At 40.4% G+C, this 22,533-nt stretch overlaps 1 protein-coding gene and 1 pseudogene across 1 annotated transcript in view; one reads left to right on the forward strand and one right to left on the reverse strand.

Annotated features, from left to right (window-relative positions):
* Positions 1-2,276, reverse strand: part of Prr30 (proline rich 30) — a 30,440-nt gene extending 28,164 nt beyond the window's left edge. The window contains exon 1 of the mRNA XM_027933432.3: positions 2,221-2,276. The gene's annotated coding sequence lies outside the window, so the exon portion shown is untranslated. The remainder of the gene's footprint in view (positions 1-2,220) is intronic.
* LOC114091076 (POU domain, class 5, transcription factor 1-like) lies at positions 418-3,067 on the forward strand (annotated as a pseudogene).
* The last annotated feature ends 19,466 nt before the right edge of the window (positions 3,068-22,533 follow it).

Here is a 22,533-nt window from a genome sequence, read left to right on the forward strand (position 1 = left end):
TCATTAAATACACTGACAAGTTATGAAGGGACGGAGACAACTTTTTTTTTTTAACTTAAAAAAACTACACACAAAAAAAGTGATCCAGGAATCAAAATAGAAATAGTTAAGGATGATAGGAGATGAAAAAAACAAGTTGCATAAATCAAGCTGGCCTAAATAACTTGACAGTTGTATTGAAGCTTTGGTGGTTCAAAACCTCTGGGTTGGGTCCAAGTTGGATGAAAGTAAATTCCATATCCACATCCCAGAAACCACAGCTAACTTCATGGTGACTGGCTGAGCCCCTGGAACTCTTGAGATCCTTTTGAAAATACAGGTACCCTCTTCTCATACACCCTTTGAAATGGGGTGTTGTGAGGGAGCCACCAAAATGACACAACAGGTGAGTATAAAACCATTAAAATCTTAATACACCCTGAGAAGTACTGCCAGAAGTTGAAACAAAACTCATTCATAACACTGAAGTGCAGAGATAGATGCTCCTCGACTTATGATGGGATTACATCCAGACTAAATTCATCAGAAGGTGAAAATCTCATAAACTGAAAATATATTGAATACACCCAGTCTACCAGATATCACACATAGAGTAGCAGTTGTTCCCCTTGGAAATTGTATGGTTGACTGGGAGATGTGACAAACTGTGGAACCTCATACCACTAGCCAAAGAAAAGATCAAAATTCAAATATGGTTTCTACTGAATTTGTATTTCTTTCATACCACTGCTAAATGGAATCATCATAAGTCAGGCACCATCTGTAATCAAAAAGGCATATATCAACAAAATGTATTAAAAGGGCTGGGGTGTAGCTCAGGGGTACATTGCTTGCCTTGCATGTGCAAGGCCCTGGGTTCACTCCCCAACACAGAAAAAAAAATCCTTTAGAATATATTAACCCCCCAACATACACTCAGAGCAATAAGAGATCTAAAATCAAACTGTAAATGGGCTAGAAATGTAACCAAGCATCCTTCTAAAAAGAACTCCAAATGGCAAAAGATGCTCAACTTCATTAGTAGTTAGAAAAATGCAAATTGAAATCACCAGATTCCACAAAACACCCACCAGAACATTTAATGTATGTATCTATTAAATCCAGTAAGTTCACTCCAAAGTATGAAACCCCCCAAAATGAGTGCACAATTCATCAAAAATATATACAAGAATGCTCATAATAGCATTGATTATAATAGCCCAAACTAGAGTCCTGTGTTAGCTTCCCATGGCTGCTGGGGCTGGGATTCTGCTAACCACTTTCTGCTTTGCTACCGGACACCTGGCTAAGTTCCGCCAACAGAGGGCGCTAGAGGAAGCCTTCAGACAAGAGGAGGAGAAGGAGGGACTGCTTGCCAGAGCTTCCAGAGCCTGAAGTGTCAGGGAGGTGACAGCTCTTCGTTCCTGCAGTTGCACTTCCAGCTTTTTTTCATGCTCAGAACCAGTGTTTATTGTGCCCCTTACAGATGCCGGCAACAGCTGTTACCGCACTCTTTCCTCTGAAGTCTGGGTTCCACCTCTGCAGGGCCCCTCCTCCAAAGTTTTAGGTTCCAGTAACTGTCACCTCATCCCCTTACTAACTCTACTTGCACTTGCTTCCTTCAGCTGCCACCTCTGTTTCCTTGGCATTTTCCTTTTGCCTTTTCAGTTCTTATAATAAACTACCTCGCCTTATTTTTTCAGGGCCCCGGTTTGGGGTGCCCTTTTAACCCATGGCCGGACATCTGGCTTCAGACTTTGCCTTCTCGCCCCCTCCGGGCGGTGGGGGTAATGGGCCAGGAGGGCCAGAGCCGGGCTGGATTGACCATCGGACCTAGCTAAGCTTCCCAGGCCCTCCCGGTGGTCCAGGAATCGGGCCAGGAGTTGGGCCAGGTTCGGAGGTGTGGGGGATTCCCTCATACCCTCCGCCTCACGAGTTCTGTGGAGGGATGGCATACTGTGGACCTCAGGTTGGAAAGGGCCTGATTCCCCACGGTGGCCTGGAGACCCCTCAGCCTGAGGTTGAGGTGGGAGCTGGGATGAAGAGCAACTCTGAGGGGGCCTCCCCCGAGCCCTGCATTGCTCACCCTGCTGTTGTGAAAGTGGAGAAGGAGAAGGTGGATCAGAACCCTGAGGAGTCCCAAGATATCCAAGCTTTGCAGAAAGAACTTGAGGAATTTGCCAAGCTGCTGAAGCAGAAGAGGATCAACCTGGGATATACTCAGGCCGATGTGGGGCTTACCCTGGGGGTTCTCTTTAGGAAGGTGTTCAGCCAAACGACCATCTGCCGCTTTGAGGCTCTGCAGCTCAGTTTCCAGAACATGTGCAAGCTGCGGCCCGTGCTGCAGAAGTGGGTGGAGGAAGCAGACAAGAATGAGAACCTTCAGGAGAAATGCAAAGCGGAGACCCTACTGCAAGCCCGGAAGAGAAAGCGAACAAGTTTCGAGAACCGAGTCAGAGGCAACCTGGAGAAAATGTTCCTGCAGTGCCCCAAACCCACCCTGCAGCAGATCAGCCACATTGCTGAACAGCTAGGGCTTGAGAAGGAAGTGGTCCGAGTGTGGTTCTGAAACCGGCGCCAGAAGGGCAAACGATCAAGCATTGATTATTCCCAACGAGAAGGATTTTGAGGCTGCAGCTTCTCCTTTCTCAGGGGGACCAGTATCCTTTCCTCTGGCCCCAGGGCCCCATTTTGGTACCTCAGGTTATGGAAGCCCTCACTTCACCACACTCTATTCCCCGGTTCCTTTTCCTGAGGGGGAAGCCTTTCCCTCTGTCTCTGTCACCACTCTGGGCTCTCCCATGCATTCAAACTGAGGTACCTGCCTTTCCCAGGTACGGGGGCAGAGGAAAGAGGAGCTAGGGAGAGAATCTGGAGTCCGGACCAGGGCTTTTGGGATTAAGTTCTTCATTCACTAAGGAAGGAATTGGAAGCACAAAGGGTGGGGTGAGGAGTTGGGGAACTGGTTGGAGGGAAGGTGAAGTTCAATGATGCTCTTGATTTTAATCCCCACATCACTCATACTTTGTTCTTAAATAATAAAGAAGCCTGGGACACAGTAGATAGAAAAAAAAAATAAACTACTTCTGTTAAAGTAACTGGTGCAGTTTTTATGTTCCTAATTGGACCATGATGGATAGAAGAGCCAGGGTAAGATTTTGTGGATATCTGACCTGCCTCCTGACCAGAAATACATGAAATATTGCTCCCCTTTTAAACAGGGAAACTGACCATTGCAATAAAGTCTACAGAGTCCGTACAGCCTTGCTTGGCTTGTTGTCCAGGTGTCTTGGCATGGTTACATAAATAAACCAGGGTCACATGGAGTGGAGCATGGTGGGTGTGACTGGCTGCCATGCGAACAACTGGGGTCACACCAATCTTTATGAATGTTATCTGGCTGAACACTCCTCCATACACACACACTCCTATGAAGGTCCATTGGGGCAAAACAGCATCTTTTCTAAAGTTTTCACGATCCTAAGTTGTTACAGTAACTGGCTCAAGAACACCCAACTCCAGAGGCCCCTTGCCATTACAATGGCCACCATTGTATATGTGTATTTAGTAACACCATCGTAAGGGTTGATTCATTCATCAGATTATAAATTCGTACAGAGATTGCCTCAGCAAACTAACAAGAAAGTTGTGCAACTGGAAGGCAAAAAGTTTTGTAATATGCAAGGAAAATTATATACCATGAAGGATGTTGAGGGGGGAGCGGGAGAGAGGGTGGACTAGGTTTATAATAATTCACAACGATTGGTATATAATTTTCCTAACCCAGTTAAATACATCCCTCCATAGTTCCCACCATTTAAATGTCTAAATAAACCAAAAGTACAAAAACTGCTTATTTTAAGTTCTATTTTTATTTACACTCAGAACCAGAATGTTATCTTAAGATTTCCCTAATGTATAAATTTAATTTTAATTTTAATTTTATTTTTTTTAACAATGCCTTTATTTTTATGTGGTGCTGAGGATCGAACCCGGGTCCTGTCCGCACTAGGCAAGCACTCTATTGCTGAGCCACAATTCCAGCATGTATAAATTTTAGATTGTGCCAATCTTTTGGTTCTTCTAGAGGTACTAGATAGGGCAAAAATGAACAGAAGTTTTCTCTGAGTCCCTTCAGATGACATGTTTTATCAACCCAGTTGTATTCTGTGAGCCAGTTTTCTGATTTAAAAAGAGAGAGTGTGTGTGAGACCCATTTAGCTCCCTGAAGGCACTAAGAAATTCTATTCAGGCTGGAATTTGGTGGTCTCTATTCCTGGGCAGAGTGGCCCTTATTATCCAGACTAGCCCGCTGCTGAATGTCTCATCTTTGTGTTGTCAAATATATTCAGCAGGCACTCGTAATGAGGCAGTGGTGTAGGTGGTCATCTCCAGATTCTAAGCGGATGTCCTCTTGGGTCCTGGCTGTATGGCCTGGCTGTCATATCCCTCTCAGGAAAAACAAGTGTTAGGTGCTCCTTCTTTGCTTTAAGGATTCATGTGAATTTCTCTGAAGTGACGTGGCACTGAACTCCATGCTACTGACACAGTTAAATTAGTCGTTAGTCTTATGGGGTTAAGTCATGCCAGAAACTTGGGAGTTAAAAGTAGATCAGTCTTCATGACCGTGAAGTTAAGATAACACACCAGGAGACGAGAGGTTGGAAAGTCAGCTCAGCCTTCCAAGACTGTGTGGTCAGCAAATATACCAGGAAGCCAGGACCAAGGAAAACACAGCAATTAACCCAGTTATGGATCAGGTCCACTAAGACAGAAGGATAGCCTGCCCTGCTGTGAGACGATATTAGCCTTCTCTAAAACAATATTAGGATTTCCCCCCAAGAACAAAAAGCAAGCATACATGTAGAACAGTCACTGAGGTATCGTATAGTTACTTTACCCCATTAGCATAGTGAAACTCACACCTGAGGTAGAGTCTGAAATAATAATGGGACGCACAGGACTTGAAGAGGCAGCAGAAAGAAGAGCGCAGATGTGGCTGAAACTCTATCTCCGCCTGCGGCAACAGGGAGAGACCTTGTCCTGGCCTACCTTAGAAGCACTCTAAGGCTACACTTTCTGTCCTTTGTTTGAGCCAGCCTGGGATTTCTGTCCCCCACAAGTAGGCTCCTTTGTGCTCAAGCATAGGAATAAAATGTCTTGTTCCTGCGCCAATGTGACTTTATCTGATTCTGCCAATGGAAAGCCAACAGCCCATAACATTACCAACACCTCTTACATGGGAAAGGGGAATCAAGTCTCTCCTGCTTGCTAAGGTGTGGCAGAGGCCCTGTCAGTAGCTACCCATTCGAAGGTAGCTACCGTCCTCAGAGATGATAGCTGGGTACCACTTACAACTTGTCAGTGGACTCCATTAAACACAGAGGTGGGAAGATACTGTGTGAATGCACCCTTGACCCACAGCCCTTCCCAATGCCCTCACAGGAGTCATGAAACAACCACAGTGAGTATTTTAACAGAGCTTCAGGCCATGATTTCTCTTGGGATCCACAGAGGCAAGACCATGTGGAACTTTCTGCTTTATGAGCCTGGACATGAACACCAGGATCACGGTGGAGAGAAGTCTTCTTCTCCTGAAGCTTGGGATAAAGACTGTCAACTTGAGGAGCCCTGCAGGAACTCACCTTTCAGGCCCAGTGGATCCTCTTGAAGAGGAACCCAGGCCTGCCCCACCAGTTGTTGAGTCTTGGAAGCATCACCCCATGCTAACAGATAGACGTGGAGAGGGGCTGCTCCAGAAGACACACCCTTTCTGCACACACGCATTCAGTGTGGCCTCCTTCTTCTAGTGGAGGGTCAAGGGTGGGCATATTTGTGGCTGCAGTCCACTAGGAGAAAATGGGCATCTTCTAATTCCTGGTGTGTCACCTTGGTCCAAGAGACCCTGGCAGCCTGTCCTGAATGGGAACACCCAACCATTATTGGTTAAAGAAAACTACATAAATGACTCAATACTCTGAAGAAGGGAAACTAAGCCAAATAGTGGTTTCTAATGACATAGAGCCAAGGCAAGTAACAGAAATGGACTTAATAAAAAGTAATACCAGCAACTGGCACACTAAAAAGACTTTCCTCCCCTGCACCAAACCCTCTTCCAGCAATAATAGTTCACCACTATCTCCCCACTAAGCCCACAGGGGTGTTTGAAAGGGGCTAACTACACCCCACATCTAGGCTTAAGCCCTTGATTCACTTTATTCTGAGGGAGTCAAACCTAGGATTTTGTGGTCATGGAATGAAAAGGTCCCCATCTTACTCTCCACTGCTGCTTTCCAAGCATTTCTTCTACTTCCAATTTCAAAAGCACCAGGAGCATCTTCCCCACTTTTTTTTTTTCAATGCTGGGGAAGGAACCCAGGGCTTTTTGCATGCCAGATAAACACTCTACCACTGAACTACAACCTCATCCCAGTACCAACCGCTTTAAAGTTTCTACCAACTGATCTGTCCCGCAATATTCTTTTTTTGGTGGTTACTTCTACTAATCATTCTCTGTCCTTCACTGAAGACTTGAGCAACAAAAGTGTCCTCTATTGTTACTGTTTCCATATCTCTGCCCTCTCACTCCAGGTCCCATCTCCACCTCACTTCTAAAACTGCATTGGTGCGATCATTGATGGCTGCCTTTTCCCCAAATCTCATGTTGATTTTGTTCTCTCTCTCTCTCTCTCTCTCTCTCTCTCTCTCTCTCTCTCTCTCTCTCTCTCTCTCTCCTCTCTCCTCTCTGTATTGGGGAGTGAACCCGGGGTGCTTTACCACTGAGCCACATCCCCAGCCATTTTTATTTGGAGATAGGGTCTCAACAAAGTTGCTTAGGGTCTTCCTAAGTTCCCATGAACTCACGATCCTCCTGCCTCAGACTCCCAAATCACTGGAATTACAGGTGCATACCACTGCTCCCAGTGATTTCTGTGGTCTCATTATGCTGACTTGTTTTGTTTTGTTTCTTTTTAGCATCATTTACTCTTGACCACTGATCCTTCTTAAAATGCTCCCATTCTTTAGGCTCCTCACTGGTTATTCCTTCTGAGTCTTCTTCCTGGCTCCTCCTCTACTTCTATTCTACTTCTAAATGTGAAAATAGCATAGAGAAAATGAATAAGGAGAAATTCATGATAAGAAAAGGCAAAAGGCAGATGACAACTGTATGATGGTATTTGCAGCTCAGGTCAGGGACACAGAGGGAATCTCCCTAATATTTGAAGAGCTCCTAAAAATATCAGAAAACCACCAATAACCGGATAGAAAAATGAAGAGACACAGAGGTTAGGAAAAGGATTCAGATGGCCATTAAACAATACAAAGAGGCCAGCTTATTCATCAAAAAGAGAAATATAGATCAAAACAACACTGAAATACCATTTTCACTTGTCATTATGGTTAAAGATCCAAAATTTGACAACATGCTCTGTGGGAAAAGGTCTCAACTATTGCTGTGAAATTATCATGAACAGATCTCTGAGATATTTTTAAATGAATTAGGAGAACAAAATGGTGTGCATATCATGCTACAAGAACATATGTGCTTTCTTCTATTTGCATAAAGACCCACACATAATAATGAAAAGCAGCTGCTTGTTAGAGTGGGAACTGTAATGGATAGGTGAATATGAATTATTATAATATAATAAGGTGAATATGAATCTTTTTAAGTGTATGTTTGTTGCTTATTGGGCTTTGAGCTATATGAAGGTATAAATGAGAATCAAATAACTGTGATCTAAAGAGTTTCTTGGTTTAAAAAAAAATGTGCCTCATCTTTAGAAAGAGTTAGCAGGATGTGTGGATCCTAGGCCCAGTGTTGCATGGATCAGAAATGATCATCACAGTGTGGAAGAATGTTTATGATGACAGGCTACAGCATCTCCAGACATACACTGATTTATGTGAATACTTTACCTTGAATGCATGATTTGGCTTCGTACTGATTCAAAGTTTGCCAGAGCATCAGTGAACAGGTTACCTTCTTTCACCGCCACCTTCATGGAAGCAATGGCATTAATTGGATGCTTTTAGCTGCTGAAAGAAAACACCCCAAATCAAATGACTTACACAACAAAGACAGCCATTATCTCACATGACATGGCAAAGCGGAGGCCAGGTGGTCCAAGGTTGGCTCAGAGCCTTGATAAGGTCATCACAAGTCCAGATCCAACAAGTTCATCTTTCTGCCTTGCTTTTCTCCACATGTTGATGATGTTTCTCGTTGCGGTTTCAGGCTGGCTGCAGCAATTCCAGACAATGCATGAAGACATGATTTCATCCACATTAAAGAAAAGGGGTGTTTCTTCCTATGCATTTTTTTATTAGAATAAAACAAAAACTTCCTAATACATCCTTCTGATTTATATTTAAATGATAGTTTATATGATTATTAGTCATATTATTAATTATAATAATTTGATGCTGCTAGGGAACCAACACAGGGCCTTTGATGCTAAGCAGGCAATCTACCTCTGAGCTACATTCCAAACAAATTTGTTAAGACAACAATTATTCTATATTAATAATTCTTTGACAAAAGGAAGAATCAGGCAAATTAAGATTAAAAAACCACCTGGCACTAGGCTGGGGCTAAAGCTCAGTGGCAGAGTGCTTACCTGGCATGTGTGAGGCACTGGGTTCAATCCTCAGCACCACATAAAAATAAACAAGTAAAATAAAGGCATTTTGTCCATCTACAACTACAAAAAAAAAAAAAATTTAAAGAAAAAACCACCTGGCACTGTGGCACATGCCTGTAATCCTAGCAGCTCAGGAGAATCACAAGTGGAAAGTCGGCTTCAGCAATTATCGAGGCCTTACACAACTTAGCAAGGCTCTGTCTCAAAATAAAAAAATAAAAAGAGTTGGGAATGTGGCTCAGTGATAGAGCTCAGTGGTTGAGCGCTTCTGGGTTTGTTTGATCCTTGGTACAACACACATGCACACACACACACACACACACACACAAAACCCTCTTTGGCAAACAACAATATCCAGATACTTAAGTAGCTGAGCTATGTATCCAAGATTGAATGCCATTTTATAAGATAATTCATTAGCAAGGCTTAGAGATTGATAATTGTATTCCACAAAGGATAATATGAAACTTTTGGAGCCCAAATGTCTGTAAGAAAATTCCCACAAATAACAATGAAAAGGCACTTTTATGATTACAAAAAGAAAACAGGAAGATAAGAAGACATTGCCAAGTACGAAGTTCACAAAGTTTGGAAAAGGGGTGTCCAGAACACAGATCTACTCAGCTCATGACTGGGTAAATAGCACAATTTCAGGGGTGGTGAAGCAGCCCAGATTTTCTGTATTTTCACAATGAGTCATCCCAAGAGCAGCACTATAACTTTTTTTAAAAAAATTGATGAAATTAACATGATATAAAAATTTATCATTTTAGCTGGGTGCAGTGGCACACACCTATAATCCCAGGTACTTGGGGCTAAGGCAGGAGGATTGCAAGTTCAAGGCCAGTCTCAGCAAGGAAGGTCCTAAGCAACTCAGCAAGACCCTATCTAAAAATAAAAAATTAAAAGGGCTGGGGACCTGGCTCAGTGGTAAAGCACCCAAGGTTCAATCCCCTGAATATATATATATATATGTGTGTGTGTGTGTGTGTGTGTGTGTGTATTTTTTTTTAAATCATCATTTTAGCGACTTTAAAGTGTACAATTCAGGGGCTTGCATTACATTCACAATGTTCTGCAACCGTCACCACTCTCTTCCCAGAATATTTTCATCCCCCATAAAGAAGACTTTGCCAGCCACAGTGGCACATGCCTGTAATCCCAGCAGCTCCAGAGGCTGAGGCAGGAGGTGGGAGAGTTCAAAGCCAGCCTCAGCAAAAGTGAGATGCTAAGCAACTCAGTGAGACTCTGTCTCTAAATAAAATACAAAATAGTGTTGGGGATATGGCTCAGTGGTAGAGTGCCCCAGAGTTCATACCTGGTACCCCCCCCCCCAAAAAAAAAAAAAAGAAAGGAAGAGAAACTTTTTTTTAACATTTATTTTTTGGTTTTAGTTGGAAACAATACCCTTATTTTATTTATTTTTGTATGCTAAGGATCGAACTCAGGGCCTTGCACATGCTAAGTGAGTGCTCCTTCACTGAGCCACAATCTCAGCCCAAGAAAGAGAAACTTTTAACCAACTGAATGTTGTAATTCCAGCTACTTGGGAGGCTGAGGCAGGAGGATCACAAGTTCAACACCCGTCTGGGCAATTTAGTGAGACTCTGTCTCATAATAAAATAGAGTCTTGTGCATATAAGGGCTAGAATGTAGTTCAATGATAGTGCACTTGCCTACCATATGGGAGGTACTGGATTTAATTGTTAGTACAAACAAAAACAAAACAAGGGGGGCTATAGCTGTAGCTCAGTGGTAGAGTGTTTGCCTAGCACATGTGAGACACTGGGATCCATCCTTGCACAATATAAAAATTAACAAATAAAATAAAGGCACATTGTCCATCTATATCTACAAAAATAAATAAATTAATTAATTTAAAAAAAAAAAACGCAAAACAACAACCAAACAAAAAAGGCCTTTAACCAGAAAGTGACTTCATTCCCCATTCCCTACAGCATCTGGCACTGATCTATCTTCTGTCTATGTGGATTTGCCTCTACTGGATATTTCATATAAATGGAATCATACTATATGTGAACATTAGTATCCAGTTTGTTTCACTAAGCATGAAGTTTTCAAGGTTCATCCATGTTGAAGCACCTGTGAGTATTTAATTACTCGTCACTGCCAAATAATATATCATTTTATGGACTTATCACATTTTGTTTATTCATCAGTTGATGGACATTTGGGTTGTTTTCATTTGTTGGCTATTATGAATAGGACTGTCATGAACATTGCTGTTTTATTTGAATATCTGTTCTCAATTCTTTTGAGTACACATCAAGGAGTAGAATTGATGGGCTATATGATAGTCTGTGTTTAACTTCTAGAGGAACTGCCAAAATGTTTTCTACAGTGTTTGAACCGTTTTACATTTTCACCAGCAATATATGAGGTGTCCAATTTTTTTTAGTTTCTCACCAATTATTGTTATTTTTTTGAGTTGTTGTTTTATATATGGCCACCATAGTAGGTGTTAAGAGGTATTTCTCTCTCTCTCTCTCTCTCTCTCTCTCTCTCTCTCTCTCTGTGTGTTTGAGATGGAGTCTTGCTATCTTGCCCAGGCTAGCTTGAACTCATGATCTTCCTGCCTCAGTTTCCCCAGTACCTGGGATTACAGGCAGGTGCCACCATACCTGGCTTCATTGTGAACTTGGTTAGCATTTCCCTAATGACTAATGATATTGAACATCTTTTCATGTCTTTGTGGGCATTTACATATCTTCTTCGGAGAAATGTCTGTTCAAATCTTTTGCCTGTTTTTTCATTGGGTTATTTGTCTTTTTATTGTCATAGTACAAAAGGTCTCTACATATTCTGGATACTAACTCTTTTCAGAAATATGATTTGCAAACATTTTGGCTCATTCTGTGGTTTTGTTTCACTTTCTTGAAAGAGTCCTTTGATGTAAAAAACGTTTTAAATTTTGATAAAGTTCAATTATCTGTTTTTTCTTTTGTATCTTGTGCTTTTAGAGTCTAAGCATCCATTGTCAAATCCAAGGACATGAAAATCAATCCCAATGTTTTCTTTGAAGGTTTTATAGTTTTAGTTCTTACTTTTAGATCTTTGAGCTCTTTTGAGTTAGTTTTTGTACATGATATTATGTAAGAACCCACTTTTTTTCATGTGGCCATGCAGTTGTGTTCATTTCTTGACTCTCAATTTAATTCCATGGTTCTGTGTTTATTTTATGCATTTTATACATTCCATACTGTTTTGATTACTGTAACTGTGTAGTTAAGTTTTGAAGTTGGGAAGTGTGTCTTACAAATTTGTTCATACTTTTCAAAATTATTTTACTATAATTAAAATTATTTTACTGCTATTTCATGTGAATTTTAGGATAACCTTGTCAATTTCTACAAAAGTCAATTGGGATTTTTTTTTCCCTGTGGTACTGGGGATTCAATCTGGGGCCTTGTACATGCTAGCAAGTGCTCTACCACTGAGTCATCTTGTTGAAATTTTTTTTTTAAATTAAAAAACATGTTTTTAAGTTGTTGATGGAAATTAACTTTATTTATTTATTTATTTATATGTGTTGCTGAGAATTGAACCCAGTGCCTCACAATACTAGGCAAGCACTCTACCACTGAACCACAACCCCAGTCCCAGGTTGGAACTTTAATAGTGGGTACATTGACCATGTATATCAATTGGGGAATGGTGCCATCTTATCAATATAAGTCTTCCAAATTTATCTCCTGTTCCAATATGTGAACAAGAGATAAATTTCCATTCATTTACATTGCCTTTAATTTCTTTTGATAAACTTTGTAGTTTTAGTGTTACAAGTCTTGCCTCATTTTAGTTAAACTTATTCCTGAGTATTTTATTCTTCTTAATACTATTATAATTAAAATTGATTTCTTGCAGGCTGAGGTTGTGGGTTAGTGGTGAAGTGCTTGCCTAGCATGTGCAAGGCACTGGGTTCCATCCTTGACACCACATAAAAATGAATGAATAAAATAAAGGTATAAAAAAATGTTGTACCTGGGGGCTGGGGATGTGGCTCAAGCAGTAGCGTGCTCACCTGGCACGTGGCCCAGGTTCGATCCTCAGCACCACATACAAACAAAGATGTTGTGTCCACCAAAAACTAAAAAATACAAGGCAGTTTACTGAGAGCATCTTCGCTTAATCTCTATCCCTTGCTCCACCTCACAGGTCATTCACAACCTCCATGTTTGCACATTTTGCACGAGATAAACTCATTGTCATTATGTTGCCAGGAAGATTACCATCAGCAAAATATTTGGAAAATGTGTTGTAACATCCTGTACCTGGGTTGCCAAACAGCCATTGCACCAGATTGTTTTTTGTGGCACTCTGGATAGACTTTAAACACCCTTTCAATATTTAAAAAGCAACAAAATAATAAAAACAACTCTTCCAATTAGTTTTTCTTGAAATAGAGAGTCCTGCCAGGATGGGAACACACATAATATTGTTGTAACTGTACATGCAGGACTCAGTAACCATAAGGGTGCATTTCAAAACTTTTGGATACATTTTTTTTTTTTGGAATAGCACTCAGATTTTTTAGCCGCTGTACTTTTTAGCTGTTGTATTTTATCACATATAATGCCTCTTTGTTGCATAACGATCTTTGGTGCTTCAGCTTCTCAAATTGAACAGTGGTTAATTGCAGGGTTTGTTAAGCTGTCAAAATTGACATTTGGCGCCATTTCTAGCATGCAAATAAGAATCCTTATACCTTGATCACATTCTTTCCATCTGTGATTTCATACTTCCATGAGGTGAGGAAATAAAAACAAATCAGAAGGTGTTCCCCTGTTGGCAGTTTGTTTGTGAGTCCCCCCGCCCTATCACCAAAGACATTACAAGAAATCTATAGATCGAGGTCCCCTCTGAATTATAGATGCAAAAATCATCAATAAATGTTAGCAAACTAAACCTAGCAGCTCACACACACAAAAATATTTTATACCAGGATTAAATGAGATTTATCCCAAGATTTCAACTATGGTTCAACATATAAAACACAGCACCTCTCCCATGAGCTCCCTGAGGGTTAATCCTCCCTGTCTTGCTAAATAACCTATCACTCCCCACACACTGTCATTTTCCAAAGCTGCTGAATTTTTTTACTTCTGTCATCATTTCTCTCTCCTCTTTAACCTTATGGGTCTGTGGTGTTTTTATTTCTTTATTGTTATTACAGTGGGGATTTGAGATGGAACAGATAAATACATATTCAATCTTTCATGTTTATAAGCTCTTTCATAAGCTCTTCTTTAGCCAAGTCTACAACCTAAACATAGGTTAGGAAATATATACTATTTTCTCATAAATAAATACTAACAGTTTATCTCTGGGGCAAGGTACTCTGGCCAGAAAATACAGGCACTTATCAGACACAATGAGTACTTCCATACAAACCATCAAATTTTTCTCTCTCCCTGATGACATACATGTCACATGGTTTCTGATCTGGTAGATAGAATTTCCAGGGCTGCTTGGGCTGTGGGCCAGAGTTCGTGGGTCTGACCATGGTTTTACCTGTGGGCTACTGGGGCAGGGGCAGCTTACTAACAGTGGTTATCTGGTGACTTGCAAAAGAGTTGTGAGTTTACGTATATCTATTGAGTGGCATCCCAATTTTCAAATTTATATAATTAGAAATAAAAACGCCTTTTGATTACTTATATCATAATCAACCCCTTACATGAAAACAATGTTGAAACAGTACTGAGTCCATAGGGAACATTCTCATTCTCCCTCATCATTTCTAAGGCACCTTGATCTTCAGACCCAAGTAGTCTTTGAAAAGGCAGTAGTACCCATCTTCCACAGAGAGAGGCTGCAGGGTTCGCTCTTCTTCAGGTACTACAACAAAGCCAAAAGAACACTAAGTGGTGGTTTCTAAAACTTTGGATCATACAAATGCAAATTGCAGGTTGTAACATGTCCTACACACTTTTTTTTTTTTTTTTTTTTTTTTTTTGAGTAGCAGGCATGAATTTATTGAAGGGGTAGGAAAAGGGAAAAGAGGACTCTCTCCAGGAAGAAAGTGAGTCCTCTCAGAGAGAAGGATGGTGTAGGCAACCTTTCCTGCCCTCCAGTTTTATTGGGGGGGGGGGGGGGTCCCAGGGCAGTTTCCAGAGAATCCTGTCCACCTCTTGACTTTGGATTGAGAGCAGGATGACATCAAACTTTGAAGTCCCTACCACACATGACAACTCTAGGTCACTTTGGCCCATGCTAATTTGTAACTTGTGTTCTTTTTACCTGTATTTGAAGCCTTGCATTTTTCCTGTAGATACCTGGTTGTTTGTTGAGGATGTAACACATCCTGTGGACTTAAGCCAGGTGGGGCTGAAGGTAAATTGCCTTTTTATTTATTTATTTATTTTTAAATATTTATTTTTTAGTTATCGGCGGACACAACATCTTTGTTTGTATGTGGTGCTGAGGATCGAACCCGGGCAGCACGCATGCCAGGCGAGCACGCTACTGCTTGAGCCACATCCCCAGCCCCTAAATTGCCTTTTTAAATTTTTTTTTTTTTTTTGGTTGTTGATGGTCCTTTATTTTATTTATTTATATGTGGTGCTGAGAATCAAACCCAGTGCCTCACACATGCTAGGCAGGCGCTCTACCACTGAACTGCAACACCAGCCCCGTAAATTGCTTTTTAAGAGGCCCAGAGAGAGTTAGAAGCGACGGTAATGAGGGTGCCTAGGAGAGGCACCCACCATCTAGAGAGAGGACAGTGAGGGGCTCACTGAGTGGGAGTTTTAAAAGAAATTGAGTGCCCTTGTTTTAGCCTCAATTTCCTGCCCCCTTGATCAGTTTGTCACTCTCTGAATAGTCCTCAGCAAGCTTTATTTGTGGGATCTTGATGTTTTCATTGTCAGGGAAATTGGAGTTGTGATGTCATTTCTGAGATAAGGGAGAGTCCAGGCCAGCTGGTATGGTGTGACCTGATCCTGAAACAATAGTTTTTCTTACAGGGATGTAATGAATTATGGCTGGAGGAGGTTGTGACATTCTGACTCCATCCTCCAGGGGCTTGCCTATCAGATAAGGCTTCCGGTGGTTTTCAGTGACCTTTCACTGTCCTTTCTAGTTACCTAATATCCCCCCCCCCAAAAAAAAAGACTTGGTCCTTAAAGTTTCTTAGGGTTATCAGGTTGCTTCCTGCTGAGAGAGGGTGAAGTTGCAGGGAGTGACCTAAAGCCCTTGTTTTCTGTGAGATGGAATGTGGACAGTTAAGGGTATTAAGTATCTGCAGTCCAGGGGTCCATGGTGGCAGTGGGCAGGTGACTGGATGAGGCATACAAAGGCGTACATAGGGCAGGGGTCATGTTAAGACAACAATAAACAAGACAGCAAAGCATTATTTTTTTAAAAAAAAATTTAGTATAAAAGCAATTAGTATTTCAGTCAGTCTCTAAAAACCTTGAAGACAATAATTCAGGAAAGCTTAAGGTAGCTGGGTATAGTAGTGCATACCAATAATACCAGAGTCTGGGAAGGCTGAGGCAGGAGGATCATGAATTCAAAGCCAGCCTCAGCAATTTAGTGAGGCTCTAAGCAACTCATCAAGACCTATCTCTAAACAAAATATAAAATAAGGGCTGATGATGTGGCTCAGTGGTTAAGTGCCCCTGGGTTCAATCCCTGGTACAAAAAAAAAGTAAGGTTGAGTCCATCATATCATTGATTTGTGAATGGAGACCATCTAAGGCTTAAAAAACTTAAGCAGAGTTGTTAGAAATTTATATACATTTATTTATTTTTTGTTTTGTTTTGTTTTTTGGTGGTAGGGATAGAACCCAAGGACACTGAGCCATATCCCCTGCACACACACCCCTCGCCCCGTTTTTTAGCCATTTGATTTAGTAAAATAACTTTTTAAATTAGCATTATCTAAGTTTAATAGAGGGATTCTTTTAGCCGTGTCATGTAGGCCTCTCTTGGTAAAGTCAATTAGGGCTTCCATGTGCCACATTTCATCTTTTAGACTAAACAGGGATAAGTATCTGGGCTAGAAATCCATACCAGCAAAAAACAGATCATATCTGCTATGTAGAAGGTTAGGAAGACTTGTAGTCTTGAGACCAGGCTCATATGGACTAGGGGCAAATTTGTGACTCTGGCATTCTTTTGTGACTGTCATTATTAGGCACTCCTATAGAAGAACACTCACACATCTTATGTTTGAAAACTCTGTCACTGTTCTTTTAGCCAGTTGACCCTGAGAAAACTGGTTTTATTCTGTAATATAAAACAATGCCTACCAGCCTGACACACACCCCACACACATGGTACTAGCCACCCCCATGCTTATGTGACCATTCTGGGTTGTACAAACCAGAGCTTTCTTGACTGAAGCTGTAGAATATCGTAGGAAGCTTGTTCCAGACCATGTTGATTATTTTTAGGCATGACAACCTTCTTGTGAATGGAGCTCTGATTGTCAAATATGGGCTGGCAGTGGGCTTGGTGAAGGTGGGTGTGTTCCCCAGTAGGGTTGCCAGATTTAGCAATAAAAAATGCAGGATGCCCAATTAAAACTAAATTAGATAAACAATCAATAGGCAGCCCTACTCCCCAGGCACCAAGGAAGAGCTATGATTAAGCCAGACATGAAAACCCTTTCTCATTGTCAGTAATTGATTTGGGAATTGGCTTAAAACACAGTTCTGACCAATGGGAACTTAGGGGACACCTACTGAGGCTTCTGGGAAATATTTTCCTTGCTGATTAAAAACAAGAGGGGGAGAGAGGGTGGCTAGAGCAGTGTGGGAAGTTCTTTGTACTTCCTGCCTTTAATGACATCTTGTGAAGATGTGGTGCTAGGGAATAGCAGAGGTCACTTTGTCACTAGGAGGGGGAAATCATGAGGCAGAGACTGAGCCAGAACTCTGAACTTCTGAAGGAGGCAGATATGGAATCCTCTTCTCCAGATGCTCTGTTCTGTGAAATTTCAAAAGTCTTCACTGCATGAACCACTTTCATTTGAGTGTTCTGTTTATGCTGTTGGAAGTAACTGAAAGGCTCACCTATAATCGCAATGACTCAGGAGGCTGAGGCAGGAGAATCACAATAAGACTAGCCTAGGCAACTTAGTGAGATCCTATCTCAAAAATTTAAAAAATTTAAAAAGCTTGGGGCTGGGGATGTGGCTCAAGTGGTAGCGTGCTCGCCTAGCATGCGTGAGGCACTGGGTTCGATTCTTAGTACCACAAAAAAATAAAATAAAGATATTGTGTCCATCTAAAAAACTAAAAAATAAATATTTTTAAAAAATTTTAAAAAGCTTGGGAATGTGGCTCAGTGGTAAAGAGTTTCTGGGTTCAACCCCCGGTACCAACAACAACAACAAAAAAAAAGAATAAGAGAAAGAAAAGTCTAAAAATCTAAATTATTCAGCTGTGACAGGATTTTGAAGCTCATTCAACAGGTGTAAAATGACTATGGCTAACAGACCCAGAACTCAGCCAAAGAACTTAATCCTACTCAGATAGACAAAATTATTTTATTATAAGACCTACTGGCCTACCAATGTCATAGAGGTCTTTCTCAACTTCTCACATCTTAAGAAACACGGAAAACCAGGCATGGTGGCACACGCCTGTAATCCTAGCTACTCTGGAGGTTGAGGCAAGAGGATTGTGAGTTCCAAAACAGACCTGGCAACTTAGCAAAACCCTGTCTCAAAATAATAAATAAAAAAGGGCTGGGGATATAGCCCAGTGACAGGATGTCCTTGGGTTCAATCTCCAGTACTGAAACAAACAAACAAAAAAGGCAGAAACCCTGCATAAACTTGGTGGGGCAGGGGTCAGTAAAGACTGATTCTTGCCTTCTCTGCCCTCAATGTCACTGATTTCTTTAGAGAGCTAAACTGGCAGCACAGGAAGTGCTAGCTAGGCAGCCAATTTTGTGGGACAAATGGATGTTGTTTCACAATCGTGGGTGTGAGAAGGAAAGCCTTTAACCAGAAGTTGGGGTTAGTGACCCTTGAATATTATTAGTATCTATGGCAACTTTTGATCTTAGTGTAGATCATACCCACAGTTTGTTGGTTTTATTTCTAAACATTCTAAAATGAGTAAAAGTTATCACATGTTTAATAGCACAGTTTTAATGTATGGCTAATATTTTTATTTTAAAGTGTTGTGTATAGATTATATATACACATGGCATATGTAGAACTCAGATCAAAAAGTCTCATTTCTGGGGCTGGGGTTGTGGCTCAGCGGTAAAGTTCTCACCTAGCATGTGCGAGGCCATGGGTTCCATCCTCAGCGCCACATACAAATAAAATAAAGGTATTGTGTCTAACTACAACTAAAAAGTAAATATTTATAAAGTCTCATTTTCATCTTAGTCTCTCTTTCTCCTTCTCTAGAAGCAATCATGGTTATCAGTTAGTTTCTTATGTATCCTTCCAGAGTTTTATAGGTTATGCGTATATATGTAAACATGTATGGCTCTATTTTTTAATTTTTATGCGGGGCTGAGGGTTGATAAGTGTTCCACCACTGAGCCACATCCCCAGCTCTACAGCTTTATTTTTAATATAAATTAGAGAATATAAAACACACTGGTCACATCTAGGAGATCCTGCCACATCATTATGTTTTAAATAATCTTTTTCTGGGAAAGGGATGCATAGTATTCTGATGAGTGGATGTGCTATAATGTATTGGCCCATCTCCAATTGATAGACAGTATACTGGACATGAGTCATGTTGAACACTTCTAATGTTGGTGAGAAAACTGACTCTCTATTCTCCTTTGAATCTCCACTGATGAGTTTCACACATGCCATCTCTAAACCAGAAGTGGACCCCAGAGGAAATGGGCTCAGTGCAGGGCACCCATTTTGTTGGCAAGGGTGGAGCACAAGCTTATGGCTTTGGGATTCACAGGAACTGCAAAGAAAGTTCCTGCTGCAGAAGACTCTTTGGTAGTGCTGGCACCAGCAACAGTCATAGTTGCAGGAAAGTTCTGGGAGGTGGTGCCTATGGCAGTGTGTTGTACTTGGCCCCAGTGCAGTGTTCTGGGTGTTTTACTGGTCTGCTATTTCTGTATGTGGTTTGTGGCTTTATTCATGAGGTTTAGCATTGTGCCTATTCTCCAGCCCTTCCAACAATCGTCTTTATAGTAAATAGCTTTCAACTCATTAATCAGAGCCACTTCTGCTGCTTGAAACCAAGAGCCCAGCCTAAGATAGGCATTTTCTTTTCCTTCTAACTTGTTATTTCTGTTTGCAGAAAAAAAAAAAAACTATAATGATTATCCATAAATATCTTGGTGTCTGTGTTGGGAAGTTCAATGGCATAAAATGCTAAAAGTTGAATTGCTGCATCAAAAATAATGTGATTTTGATGGCTATTGCCAAGTTGGCTTCAATGAAATACTGCTAATTTACACTCCTGTCAAAAATGTATTCCAGACTCTGATCAAACTTTTTAAAAATTTTGCCAATCTGAGAGGTGAAAATTAAATCTCATGGTGGTTTTATTTGCACTTATCTTATTAAAGGTTGAACTTTTCTTTGTCAATCCTGAGGATAGAACTCAGGGGTACTTTACCACTGAGCTACATCCCCAGCCATTTTTATTTTATATTTTGAGAAAGAGTATCACTAAATGGTTAAGGGTCTTGCTAAATTGCTGTGGCTGGCCTTGATCCTCCTGCCTCAGCTTCCTGGGTCACTGGGATTACAGGTATGTCCACCAGGCCTAGCTAGGGAGTAAAGTTTTCATATATTAAAAGACATTTGGGAGCAGGGTTTGTAGCAGAGTAGAGCGCTTGCCTTGCATGTGTGAGGCACAAGGTTCAATCCTCAGCACCACATAAAAATAAATGAATAAAATAAAGGTATGATGTCTGTCTACAAGTAAAAAAAAATATTAAAGACATTTGCATTTTCTATAAACTGTTAACCTTTTGCCTATATTTCCATTAATAAAAATAGTCTATTCTTTAGTTTTTGTGTAGTCAAATTTAGAAATCACTTATTTTATGACTTCTGAGCTTTAAGCTTAGAAATGACTTCTCTATTCAGTGATTATTAAGTAAAAATCACTTAGATTTTCTTCTACTACATTTTTGCTTAATGATTTTTTCAATTTTTAATAGTAAAAATCACTGTGTAATTTGTATGCATTTTCACAAATGTAACTACCACCACAGACAAGACACAGAATAATTCCAAAAACCCAAAGAATGTCCTTGTAGTCAAACCCTCCCTCAACCCAAGCCCCTGACAACTGACTTATGTGTAACTATATTTCTGCCTTTCTTATGTCAAATAAATTATACAGTATATAGCCTTTGATACTGGCCTTTTACTTAGAATGATATATTTGAGATTAATCCATGCTCTGTGTGTCAATATTTTGTTCCTAAGCCCAGTACAGTGGCATGTGCCTGTAGTCCCAGCTACTTGAGAAACAGAGGCAGGAGCCTGACTTGAGCCCTGGAGTTCAAGGCCAGCCTGAGAAACATAGTGAGACCCCATCTTAAACAATTTTTTATTGTTGAGTATATGCCATTGTGTGTATGCCACTGTTTGTTTGTCTAATCACCCATTGAAATAGACATCTGGATTATTTTCAGTTATTGGTGGTTATGAACAATGCTATAATAAATATTTGCATACAGGTTTTGAGTGAACATCAGTTTTCATTTCTGTATTGCAAATACCCAGAAGTGATACTGCTGGGCCACATGGAATGTAACTGCCAAACTGTTTCCAGCATTATGCTTGGACACCAGCAATCCTCCAATCCTCTTTAGCACTTGGTATGGTTAGTACTTTTAATTTTAGTCATTCTAATAAGTATATCATATTTTGGTTTTAATTTGCATTTACCTACTGACTAAAGAAATTGAGTTTCTTTCTTTTCTTTTTCTTTCAATGCTGGGAATTGAACTTACAGCATTACACATGAGTAATGTACTTTCTACCTTTAATGACATCTTGTGAAGATGTGGTGCTAGGGAATAGCAGAGGTCACTTTGTCACTAGGAGCGGGAAACCATGAGGCAGAGACTGAGCCAGAACTCTGAACTTCTGAATGAGGCAGATATGGAATCCTCTTCTCCAGATGCTCTGTTCTGTGAAATTTCAAAAGTCCTCACTGCATGAACCACTTTCATTTGAGTGTTCTGTTTATGCTGCAAATACCTACCTGCATCCATCAATATATATATATATATATATATATATATATATATATATATATATATATATATATTTTTTTTTTTTTTTTTAAGTAAGATATCAGTTCAGATCTTTTGCCCATTTCAAAAATTTGGTTGTGCTGGGCACAGTGGCACATGCCTGTAGTCCCAGGGGCTCAGGAGGCTGAGGCAGGAGGATCATGAGTTCAAAGTCAGCCTCAGCAAAGGCAAGGCTCTAAGCAACTCAGTAAGACCCTGTCTATAAATAAAATACAAAAAATAGGGCTGGGGATGTTGCTCAGTCGAGTGCTCCTGAGTTCAATCTCTAGAACACCCCCCTCAAAAAAAATTCAGTTGATAATTTTCTTACTGTTGGGTTTCAAGAGCTCTTTGTATACTGTGAACACAAATCTTTTGACACACAATTTGCAGAGATTTTATCTTCAACTGTGATTTTGCTTTTTATTCTCCGAGGAGTGTCCTTTACAAAACAAAAGTTTTGCATTTTAATGAAGTTTAATTTATCCATTTAAAAAATTTATATATTGTACTTTTGGTGCCATATCTAAGAACTCTGCCTAACCCAGGTCATAAAAGGCATACTCCTATGTTTTCTTCTAAGAATTTTACATTAAGATTCATCAGTTATTTTTTCTATAATTTGTGAAGTATAGATCAAAGTTACATTTTTTTATATAAGGATGTTCAATTCTTCCAGTACTGTTATTGA

The sequence above is a fragment of the Marmota flaviventris genome, chromosome 14 (assembly GCF_047511675.1).
Source record: "Marmota flaviventris isolate mMarFla1 chromosome 14, mMarFla1.hap1, whole genome shotgun sequence".
Lineage (NCBI taxonomy): Eukaryota > Metazoa > Chordata > Mammalia > Rodentia > Sciuridae > Marmota > Marmota flaviventris.